The 9957-nt window shown below is 34.9% G+C and overlaps 2 non-coding genes across 2 annotated transcripts; one reads left to right on the forward strand and one right to left on the reverse strand.

Moving 5' to 3' along the window:
- Nucleotides 1–4492: 4492 nt before the first annotated feature.
- On the reverse strand, nt 4493–4563 carry Trnag-gcc (transfer RNA glycine (anticodon GCC)). Its single transcript has one exon. It is a non-coding gene; the product is annotated as a tRNA-Gly (tRNA).
- Nucleotides 4564–5995: 1432 nt separating this feature from the next.
- Nucleotides 5996–6067, forward strand: Trnap-ugg (transfer RNA proline (anticodon UGG)). The gene has a single exon. It is a non-coding gene; the product is annotated as a tRNA-Pro (tRNA).
- The last annotated feature ends 3890 nt before the right edge of the window (nt 6068–9957 follow it).

Raw genomic sequence — 9957 nt, forward strand, 5'->3', positions numbered from 1 at the left:
TTGTTACAAATTGTGTGGGAGATATGTATTGGGAATTTGACAATGCTCCTGAACGTACGACTTATTGGAAAACTATTTTACGTAACAATTGATGAACCTCCTTTAAAACTATTCTAGTGTCCAGATTATGTTTTAAAGTAAGTATATGATACTAGTTTAAGATGATGCGCCAAAGCATATTCACGCCTGAATTTTCAATCAAGTGTTCGGTTCATTAGAAAGCGAAACCATACAAAAGGCATATGGTCAATTAAGTGTTTTATCGTTGCAGTTCAAAGATGAACAAGTAAGTCAAATTAGGAAAACTTTGATGTTCAAAAAAATTCACATTTACTCTGCGAATGTATGTCTGTCCATATAATCAGTAAAAATTAAGAATAAAATGTCTTCAGTTAGTTCGCTCTAAAATTGTAAGACATGTTCATGAAACTTGGTCTGTCCTTATTTCAAAATCAACAAATTTCATTTTACTCCCGTTCTCTTATTGTGTGTGTCTGAAGGTGATAAATACCGACTACCACTTGATCAATATCATAAGTAGGTAACATCTTCGGCTAGAGAGTTTATTCTGTTTCTCGGATTTTCAAATGCAACTGTTTCTGCTATAACTATGCATCACCACGGCTCCTGTTCATTCACTGGCTTCGTATGTAACTGCACGTGTTACATTTCCAATAAGTACCATGTGCTTGAAGAGGGTTTCCGTTCTTTTAAATGTTTTGAACGCAACTGATCGTGCAAAAATTGTGATAATCACCATGTCCTGGAAGAGGTCTTCTGCTCTTGCTGAGGAGTATAATGCAGTGTATGGCTTCAGACACCATGTGCGGCCAGTGATTTCTCTCCCTTTAAAGGTTTCAATTGAAATAAATAGTCGCATAATTGCGATTCGAATTCAGTTGAATATATTATAATTTTCTTCCTAAGTTATGCTTTCGGTGAAAATAATATCGGTGTTTTCTCGTTGTGTATGTGACATATGTTGGGAAGTTATATTTGTAGTTGTAGATGGCTAGATGATCAACCTGTCTTGCATTTCTTTACCTTTCAGAGATCAATCTTCAGGACTTCAATCAGCCTCAGCTTTCAAAAGTTGACAACCCTATTAAGAATAAATATGCTTGATAAAGTTATATTTACAGTTATACGGTGCAACATTTTGGAATTGTTATCTTCACAGAGCTGTAACAACAATAAGTCATCTTGCAGATGCGGAACGTCGATTGAAACCAAAAAAGAACATAATTGTTAGTTTTAATTTGTAAGCTTGTAAAGAATGTGAGAAAGAAAAAAAGATCGACTTTAACCAACAAAGAACGTACTTGTTACATTTGTTTTGCAAGCTTTTAAGGAATGTAAAAGAAACAAAGAACGTGGACTGAAACCAACATAGATCGTAATTGTTATTTTTTGTTTTGTAAAGTTGTATGGAATATAAAGGAGAAAAACTAAGAACGTCAAATGTAACTAACAAAAAACGAAATTGTTAGTTTTGTTTTGTTGAGAATATTTATTCTTCTTAAAACTTCAGGTCTCTGTTTAACCACTTCCTTGATTTTTCAACTTATTTCTCGAAATACATCGAACAAGCGTCATTAAATCTTGTTGATGTTGCAAAATCGTGTGGGAAATATGTGTTTGGAATTAACAATGCTCCTGAACCCATGCCTTACAGGAAAGGTATTTAACGTAACAATTGATGAATCTCCTTTAAATATATCCTAATGTCCCGATTATTCCCGTTTGCAAGTTTATTCTGTTGTATAATGTCAAATTTAGGAAATCTACTCCTTATTCCATTTCTTTTTCGTTTTAATTTTAATTGATGAATGTTGGTTGTTATATCCAGTCAGGAAACTATTTTTCCTCCACATGGGTCCAAACGAGGAAACTATCCTCAATACACCTAACGTACAAAACTGGTAATTTATGGCCGTTGCACACTTTTCTTTCTCCAAGTATACAGTTTTAAGAGGCTGTAAGTTTGGTCAGTTTTTTCCAGGAAATCATTTGTATCTTTAAAATATGGATAGTGTTTCTGCGCCAAAGTGTTTCGATTAAAATAAATCCGCTCGGCAACACGCTCAGTCTGTCTTGAACAATCTGAAACAATGTGCCACTTGTCCGAACTTCGCTTGGCATAGTCCAGTTCTAGACCGGTTTGTGACTTTTCAGATAAATATAACAATACCTTGGTATTGAATTCGGAATACAGCAGTCGAATTCCTTGTGTTCAGAAATCTACCTAAACATATTTTTCCAAGACTTCGTCTGATTTCCATTTACTATTCAAAAATATCGTCTGACTTCCATGTTTTCTGCAAGTTTCCGTCTGACTTTTATTTACCTTTTCAAGATTCAATCCGAGTCACATTTCTGTCTCACTTCAAACTGGGTTTGTAATAGGCTGATAATATTGCAAAATCATTTCATTGTAGCTCTAATTCCAAAATGTACTGATGAAAGACATTGGTGGCATTACTTTTACTAGACTTCTTGATTGCCAGAGAATTGTTTTAGCATTAATTTTGCAACTCCCTATTTTATGATTTACTGAGGTTTGAGTTCTGGATAGAAACATCAGGTGTGCTTTTGTTTCGATAGGCAGAAATGCATTTCTGCACATTCTCAGGCATACAGTTCTATGAATGCTATGGCATGCAGTTTAATACATCCTCAATGACAAAATAATTGCTTTTGATTGTTGGATTCACGGGGCATCTATCAAACGAGGGACATTCTGTGTGAGAAACCCCATCTCCTGATGGAAGACTTTAAGTTGTGGCGTTGGCATACAAAACATAAGTGAGCGACAATTAGGTTACAGCGAAAAACGCTAGTACAATTTAGGACCATGCACACATTCTGAATGTAAAAGTATCCTTTCATCGACTTGGAATCAAATGAAGGCCGCCAGCGTCTGTATATATATATATATGGCTCTTAGATCTTTATACAAGACACATGCAAGTAGAGAAATGGTGTTCATTTCTAAGGAGGTTGTGAATCAAATAAAATCCGTCCTGAATTAGTTTGTAAGCAAGACATTAATGGACGCAATTCGCACTATTGGTACAGTTTTCCTATCCTAAAGTTTGGTGTATTGCTTAGATAAAACCTGCAATTAACTTTGCCTAATGCATCTACTGCAAATATATTTGTTTCGTTTACTATAATATTCAACGCTGGCAGCAAGATCATGTATAATACTAAAGGTTTAGTAAAGAACATGCCAAATATCTGGTACACCAGGATTTCCTGAGGAAAAACTAATGATCTGATCTCAAATCCAAATAAAGATGTTTTCATACAAAATTAATAATCTTACTTTATAATCTACAACCATATACACAATAAGCCTTCAATATGTTATTGATAAAAAAGACATTATTCAGATAGGCCCAATCTCCTACCCGCAATTAAGGAGAAACTTCAATCACACAGTAGAAATACAGTATAGATAACAGTTTGCCTTTTAAAAAAAAAATTATTGTATGTTGTTTACACATATATGTATGTTTGCGTGCGTGCATGTTTGCGCATGAGGATATAGTTTATCTTTCAAACGGTGTAATTGTAGATATAACAGTATGTCGTACATTTATTCTTAATGACGTTGTAGAGTTTTGAAATTGCAGGCTGATTCTAGTTCTATTTGTTGTCCTCTGAAATGTAATGAAACCCATGACAGGTTGATCATCTAAACATTTACATCTCCAATGATGACTTTCCTACATATGACATTGTGCAGGCATAAACTTTGAACTCTTGTGTGATTTCGAACGAGAGAGAGAGAGAGACAGAGAGAGAGAGAGAGTGCGAGGGAGAGAGAGGGAGAGAGAGAGAGAGAGGGAGCGAGAGAGACAGAGGGAGAGAGAGAGGTCAATGATCGTTTGATACAGTAATCTGTAAATAACACAAAAACATTGTGAATGGGAACTTAGTATCATTCCTTTCAGTCTGGATTTGAAATCAGTTCAATGAAATTCGAGTCAAAGTTGGCTGGAGAAGGTCAAACGTGAAACGAGGTTTACAGACAGACATAAATGTTGAAATAAATTGAAGACATCTCTAAAAGAGTATTCTAGTGTCATAAAGTAAATGATAATAACACGTTCAGTACACTGAAATGTTCTTGTGTTAAAATAATTAAGGGCGATAGGCATCGTCATCCGGATTTAAAGATTAACCTCTAACTGAAAAATGAAGGTTATTACGCTCTTCCTACAGTTCCAATTAGAAACTCCTTATAGACAAGATAAGGATCTGTCCCATTGTAATGGAAAGCTGTTTTGCACCAACATCCATGTTTTTTCCGGGAAGCGAGGGACACTCAGTGTGAGACATCCAAGCTTCTGATTCAAGGACTGTTCCGATTTCAGTTGTGGAGTTGGCATAAAACACAAAAGTGAGCGAAAATTAGACTAGGGCAAAAAGAGTTATTACAAATATTGGATTATGCAAACATTCTAAAATTATATTAAAAAAAATTTGCATCGGCCGGGAATCGAACCCGGGCCGCCCGCGTGGCAGGCGAGCATTCTACCACTGAACCACCGATGCACATTATTCCCTTGCTTCGTAAGGGCCTATCTCCCCACCGTGTCTTTACCTTAACTGCCTAATGTCATTTACATGTCTGTGTCATCTAATTCAGTAGGCGTTGATTTATTGATTGACTGCCTATGGGGTTACAATGCATGCTGTTAGAATAAACCGACACAACACATCTCTTTATTTGATTCTGAAACGGCGTAGATTACTTGGATTGAAGCACTTTCTAAATTGGAGACAGCCACATGATTTCTCACTTGCTAGTCTCTTCAAAGGTCTTGTCTGCTTGAATTTCATCTCACATCTATCCACAAGATGCATTTTAGTAAAAAACGGTATTCGTTTTCAAGGAGGTTGTAAATAGAACAAAGTCTATCCGGAATTGGTTTTTAAGCAAAATATTGATGGACGAATTCATAATATTTGTACAGATTTCCTATCATATCTTTAACGAAAGATGAATGTGCTGCTTAGAGAGAACCTAAAACGAACCTTGCCTAATCCACCTACTGGAATTATCTTTTTTGTTGTTGTGAAAATCAACTGTCAAATTAATGGTATGACCGTCGACTAGAATGGCAAATTTGGCTTCCATCGACATACATCAGCATGCATTCATCTTTATGCATAATCCAAGTTTCAAACGGGGACGCCGGCGAATGGAGAATGCTGTTTGATCAACGAATTGTCCAATGGTCTATCGGCAGCAATTAATATTATGTAGATCTGAAACTCTTGATTATTATCAACAGTAAAATTCAGATGAGTTGGATTTCATTTAGAAGCATGCAAATAAAATATCATTTTAATTCTAAATATGTCTTCGTCATTGGAAATCGACTTTATCTTAAAGCATGTTAGTCTAAACAAAGTCAACTAATTACTTTTCATTTATTACCCACAACAACAATCAGCTTGATTGCATAGTTTCGGTCTTGAATTTAGAGAACCAGTCTGTGTATACAACAATGAATAATGTCATCCATAAATTACATATATTACAAAACACAATCTTCAGAGAAAACTAAGAGAGAAAAAGAAAACACTTTATAGGAACATTAAGTTCCTTCCTATCATCTGGTCTTAAATGATGCAAAGATTATTAAAATTCATTAAATTTAGTTTGATCATGGGTCATTTGCGACAGTTTTTTCTCCTTGGAAGAAGGACTTATATGTGTATGTCTCATAGATTTGGGAGATTAGCTTTGAAGCAAACTGAATAGTAAATGATATCAAAAGACTGATATTTCGAAACAATACTATTTGTGCATGAAATGTACACAAGGAAATGAAATATGTACGTTTCATCTATGATATAATCTTTTCATGTGCAAGGATCTGACTAACAGCAGCGCACGGATATCAAGCTGTAGATAAGGTACGGCTCGTATGCAGGACAAATATAAAGGCGGATAATGGCACGATTATTTCCCATGTGAGGCTCGTTGGTCTAGGGGTATGATTCTCGCTTTGGGTGCGAGAGGTCCCGGGTTCAAATCCCGGACGAGCCCACCATTTTGGAAATGAAAGTTAATACTCATTTTGTAGTATCCTGGTAAATGGTTGAAGCAATCTCTCGGGACAGCCATGAGTGAAATATTTCATTTTCAATTATTCGTGTAAATGCAATACTTTTGACGGATTGATTTCGGAAACGCTGGTGAATTGTCATTTCTCCAAAACTTGAAATAGGTTTTCATATAGTTAGTCAAGTACAATTAATTGGAAGTTAACTTCCCAGAACCCCATTTACGACTTCAGCTTCAGAGGATGTACGGAAATTTTTGAACAAATATAACTACTGTATGGACCAGTGGATTAGCATAGTTTTTCATTGCACTCTTATCTTCCTCTGAACAAAGTTAACCTCCACACCCATACAGAAAAAGTTTGTTTTAGACATCCTTATCAAAATGTATGCTAATAATTATTTAACTTCTGCCAGTTTTGATTGCATAGTTTCATTCTTGAATTTAGAGAACCAGTTTATGTATACAAGAAAGACTAATCTTAACCACAATTACATATGTCAGAAAACACCATCGTCAGAGAAAACTAAGAGAAAAAAAAACACTTTATAGTGACACTAAGTTCCTTCTTATCCTATGCAATAATGATTAAAATTCATTAAAATCAGTTTTTCCTTTGGTCATTTGCGACAGTTTTTTTTGGCCTTGGAATAAGGACTTATATTTGGGTCATTATCTTCATTATTTGGACATAATATCGACAAGTAACTGGAGAAGAAAGCCTGGCGATGAATGTAAAAACAAAAGTAATTTGAAGTTATTCTGTCTTCTTGTTCTGAAGCAAATTGAATAGTTTAATGATGACGAAAGACTAAGATTTTGAAACTTTACTAGTTGTGTATGAAATGTACTCATTCTCAAAAAGGAGCATGCCCATCAAGATATATAGACAGATAAAGCTATCGGTCAATCGATAGATTGATATATAGATATTTATTTCATCATTCCAACGAAGGAAGATACCCATCAAGAGAATCAAAATACTTGAACAGGCAATACAATAGACATATAGGCAGACAAACAGGCAGACAGGTTTACAGTGGATTGAGATTGAAACAGACATACAGTTATACATAGAGACAGACAGATAGATGCGAATGAATCTATGTACCATAAAGGTCCCGAAGAATGTTCATTAAAAGTAAATAAATTAAATGCCTTTTGGTTTCCTCTGCATTCTCTTTATACAGTTTAAACAATACATAACATAAAACAGTTTTCGCATCATATGAACTATATTTTTAACTTTACAATTTTCACTTGTTTTAACGTTAATTGCTAGGTCTGAATTAATTAGAAACATTCACCACTTACTACCATTCGATTTACACTTTTAAAAACCAGGCTTGTCGATACTCGGAAGACTGGATCTCGCCCAAAATGCTCCTTATATTTTCATTTCCTTTGTAAGCTCTATTCAAAGTGTAACTTTGAAACGCATCAGGAAATTGTTGTTGCAAATCACACAAATATTCACACAAATATTCTCTTGCAAACTTTGATTCATATGCTGAACATCGATTGAAACTAACAAATAACGTAATTGTTATCTTTTGTTGTGTAAGGTTGTAAGGAATGCAAAGAAGAAAAAATAAGAACGTCGATTAAAACCAGCAAAGAACATGTGTGCGTGTGCGTGTGTGTGTGTGTGTGTGTGATTTGGATTTTTAACGTAGCTTTAATAATTTATCAGTCATATCGCTACGATGTCCGCAGTGCGACAGATTACAGTTATGTCTAGCACTGGGGCATCATGCCGCAGACATGTAGCATGATGTCCCACCCAGTCATATTATCCTGACACCAGGCGGACCAGTCCTAACACTAACCTCTTAATGCTGAGCGTGAAGCGAGGCAGCTGTTAGTAGCATTTTGTAAGTCTTTGGTATGACTCGACCGGGGATCAGCAAAGAACGTAATTGGTAGGTTGTGATTTTTCTTGTTGAGAATCTTTATTCTTCTTAAAACATCAAGTCTCAGTTTACCCACTTTCTTGATTTTCTAACCTATTTCACGAAAAGCAACAAGCAAACATCATTAAATGTTGTTGATTGTTACAAATCGTGTGGGAGATATGTATTGGGAATTTGACAATGCTCCTGAACGTACGACTTATTGGAAAAGTATTTTACGTAACAATTGATGAACCTCCTTTAAAACTATTCTAGTGTCCAGATTATGTTTTAAAGTAAGTATATGATACTAGTTTAAGATGATGCGCCAAAGCATATTCACGCCTGAATTTTCAATCAAGTGTTCGGTTCATTAGAAAGCGAAACCATACAAAAGGCATATGGTCAATTAAGTGTTTTATCGTTGCAGTTCAAAGATGAACAAGTAAGTCAAATTAGGAAAACTTTGATGTTCAAAAAAATTCACATTTACTCTGCGAATGTATGTCTGTCCATATAATCAGTAAAAATTAAGAATAAAATGTCCTCAGTTAGTTCGCTCTAAAATTGTAAGACATGTTCATGAAACTTGGTCTGTCCTTATTTCAAAATCAACAAATTTCATTTTACTCCCGTTCTCTTATTGTGTGTGTCTGAAGGTGATAAATACCGACTACCACTTGATCAATATCATAAGTAGGTAACATCTTCGGCTAGAGAGTTTATTCTGTTTCTCGGATTTTCAAATGCAACTGTTTCTGCTATAACTATGCATCACCACGGCTCCTGTTCATTCACTGGCTTCGTATGTAACTGCACGTGTTACATTTCCAATAAGTACCATGTGCTTGAAGAGGGTTTCCGTTCTTTTAAATGTTTTGAACGCAACTGATCGTGCAAAAATTGTGATAATCACCATGTCCTGGAAGAGGTCTTCTGCTCTTGCTGAGGAGTATAATGCAGTGTATGGCTTCAGACACCATGTGCGGCCAGTGATTTCTCTCCCTTTAAAGGTTTCAATTGAAATAAATAGTCGCATAATTGCGATTCGAATTCAGTTGAATATATTATAATTTTCTTCCTAAGTTATGCTTTCGGTGAAAATAATATCGGTGTTTTCTCGTTGTGTATGTGACATATGTTGGGAAGTTATATTTGTAGTTGTAGATGGCTAGATGATCAACCTGTCTTGCATTTCTTTACCTTTCAGAGATCAATCTTCAGGACTTCAATCAGCCTCAGCTTTCAAAAGTTGACAACCCTATTAAGAATAAATATGCTTGATAAAGTTATATTTACAGTTATACGGTGCAACATTTTGGAATTGTTATCTTCACAGAGCTGTAACAACAATAAGTCATCTTGCAGATGCGGAACGTCGATTGAAACCAAAAAAGAACATAATTGTTAGTTTTAATTTGTAAGCTTGTAAAGAATGTGAGAAAGAAAAAAAGATCGACTTTAACCAACAAAGAACGTACTTGTTACATTTGTTTTGCAAGCTTTTAAGGAATGTAAAAGAAACAAAGAACGTGGACTGAAACCAACATAGATCGTAATTGTTATTTTTTGTTTTGTAAAGTTGTATGGAATATAAAGGAGAAAAACTAAGAACGTCAAATGTAACTAACAAAAAACGAAATTGTTAGTTTTGTTTTGTTGAGAATATTTATTCTTCTTAAAACTTCAGGTCTCTGTTTAACCACTTGCTTGATTTTTCAACTTATTTCTCGAAATACATCGAACAAGCGTCATTAAATCTTGTTGATGTTGCAAAATCGTGTGGGAAATATGTGTTTGGAATTAACAATGCTCCTGAACCCATGCCTTACAGGAAAGGTATTTAACGTAACAATTGATGAATCTCCTTTAAATATATCCTAATGTCCCGATTATTCCCGTTTGCAAGTTTATTCTGTTGTATAATGTCAAATTTAGGAAATCTACTCCTTATTCCATTTCTTTTTCGTTTTAATTTTA

Source organism: Sinohyriopsis cumingii, unplaced genomic scaffold (genome assembly GCF_028554795.1).
Source record: "Sinohyriopsis cumingii isolate HCF-2022 unplaced genomic scaffold, ASM2855479v2 utg002482l, whole genome shotgun sequence".
In the NCBI taxonomy this organism is placed as follows: domain Eukaryota; kingdom Metazoa; phylum Mollusca; class Bivalvia; order Unionida; family Unionidae; genus Sinohyriopsis; species Sinohyriopsis cumingii.